This window comes from Frankliniella occidentalis, unplaced genomic scaffold (genome assembly GCF_000697945.3).
Source record: "Frankliniella occidentalis isolate FOCC.00 unplaced genomic scaffold, Focc_3.1 Scaffold6, whole genome shotgun sequence".
Taxonomy (NCBI): domain Eukaryota; kingdom Metazoa; phylum Arthropoda; class Insecta; order Thysanoptera; family Thripidae; genus Frankliniella; species Frankliniella occidentalis.
In genome coordinates, this window is record NW_026267136.1 from 45,119 (window position 1) to 47,367 (window position 2,249).

Below are 2,249 nucleotides of genomic sequence, written 5' to 3' on the forward strand. Positions count from 1 at the left end.
CCAGGGGACCACAAAACTACTTTTGGTTCCGTCAGAAACCACCCCTGTCCACAGAAACTTGCGTTTTAAGGGTGGTCTAATCTGGCGGTCAGCGTACGATGGGCTGCCTACCTCGCAGGCAAACCGGTCCAAGAAGAACAGGTGTAACTCACTTGAAATGGACCGGCGGGTCGAAACTTCGACGCAGAGATTGAAAGGACCAATCCCAACCATTTCCAGCGATTTTCAAATTTTTCATTTTGGCAAAATTTACAAAGGCATGGGTCCGGTTTTTGACAGAGGAGTACTCGAATAGACAGGGGTGAACCAGGGACCACAAAACTACCTTTGCTTCTCTCAGAAACCACTCTTGTTCACAGAAACTTGAGTTTTAAGAGCTAGTCTCTCTAACTATGGGCGGGGAGGCTACCTAAGGCGCACTGGCTCAGAACTCTGCTGTAGTGGGTCGGCACCATGATATTTAAACAGGGCAACTGAAAAGGGAGTTTGCCCGACCAATCCAAACCAATTCCAGCAATTTTCCAAATTGTCAAGATTTTTAAAAGAAATTTTCAGTGATAACACATCAGCCTGGATTTTGACAGAGGAGGATTGAAATCAACAACAAAGAACCAAGGCACCACAAAAAACATCAAAAACCACCCTTTGATGCACAGGAAGGTAAGCTCCTTCTCATAGAGGCTGTACAGAGACAAATTGGACCAGCGTTGGTTACTTTCATGTCAACTCACCTATTCTTTTGGGTAAAATAACTCCGTAGACTTCTCTTGCTCATGTCAAGAACATTTCTGGGCCGAGTTCCTGCAATCATATTAAACGGTACTTTTAGTGCTCATCAACTATTAATTAAATTTAAATTACTCATACAATACACGTTTAAATGCCTCTCCCCCCATACGTCTCTAAATGACCATGGTCTTTCAAATTAATAATTTGGCACTGGACTCAAGCATTAAGTACAAAGGGGCAGCTGCAAATTATCTGCAACACACAATGATTGATTGTTTGGGGGATTACGCAAATAGTACCACTCGGTTTGCACCCCAACCAGAAAGTAATAAAGTTTTCTGTTCCACGAGAATAATATAGAGTAAAATATATGATATGTGATAAAACACTGACAGTGACCTGCAACAGTATTTAACATACTGTATGGAATGGAGAAGTGTACCCATTTAACACCTTTTCAACAAAGCTTACAGTGAGCCAAGTTTACATCACGGGCATCATTTACTCGTCCTCAAAAAAATAACTGACAACTTGTGCACTGGGAGCACACTAACCTCTTACACATTACAGAAATAACCGGAATGGAACAATTCAATATTCCGGACCGGAAACAATCAAGCACTATATACCTTGCGATTAATATCGAAAAGCGGTGATGTCCACCTTAAAATTCTGATTAAAATCCTATGTCCAATTAAATGAGAAGGTATTATCGGTATTGAGCAGAAGACGCCGATCGTGACGCCTGTTTGTTTACGTTTCCATAAAGGCGCGGCAAATGCGGGGTGGGGAGGAGGAGAGGGGTAGGGGACGCGGCACGGCAAAGGGGGAGAGCAATAATTACGGCAGAAGTTCTGATCAGACAATGAAACTCACCGATATATCGTGGTCGCGGGATGTGATTCTGTAGGGCTCCCGACCCATGCAACATGTGGCCGCAGCTCCATATGGGGAACCTCAGGGAGCTGTGGCCGAGGACGCCTGAGGTAGGCAATCCCGCCTCGCTTGTCCGGGATGTGATCCTTTGGGGATGCCTCTCGCCCCGTGCATCGTTGTGTGGCTGCAGGGGGCAACGCCAGGAAAGTGCTGTAGCTGTGACAATAATGAAATGATCAGGATAATAAACTATTATGGGCGATTTGCTGTTAATAATCATTGTAATTCGCGACTTTTAAGAAATATGCACCAGCCCGGGTACACGGCGTTTGGAGCCGAATCGCATTCGTCGTGGGAGTGTCATCGGCGTGCTCGGGAGGTCCCCGATGACGTCCCCGTCCCCGGAGGCCCGGACGACCTTGGCACTGTCAGATTTGGACTCAGCGTGCGAACAAACCTGCAGGTCGGAGAAAAATAGGTCTGGGATGAGGAAAGTACTCCCCCTTTTTAAATAAAAAATAGCCCACAGGGACAGGGCTAGCCCACAGGGCTAAGAAAGAGACAGTCCCCTCGAACAGGCCACAGAATTCCCAGCGAAGGCGTGGACGAGCGCCCGAGCCGAGCGAGCGGAGGGGAGGGGAGGG

General features: G+C 46.7%; 1 long non-coding RNA gene across 3 annotated transcripts in view; it reads right to left on the minus strand.

The window, feature by feature from the left end:
* The window catches only part of LOC113211478 (uncharacterized), a 19,709-nt gene extending 17,527 nt beyond the window's left edge, over positions 1-2,182 (minus strand). Inside the window, exons 1-3 of one of the 3 annotated variants that reach the window (XR_008011557.1) lie at positions 1,916-2,182; positions 1,606-1,821; positions 732-801 (exon numbers count right to left, since the gene is read on the minus strand). This is a non-coding gene — a long non-coding RNA (uncharacterized LOC113211478). Of the gene's footprint in view, positions 1-731; positions 802-1,283; positions 1,492-1,605; positions 1,822-1,915 lie in introns of those variants that run through there. The other 2 variants (XR_008011556.1, XR_008011555.1) reach the window with 2 other exon arrangements.
* Positions 2,183-2,249: the final 67 nt, after the last annotated feature.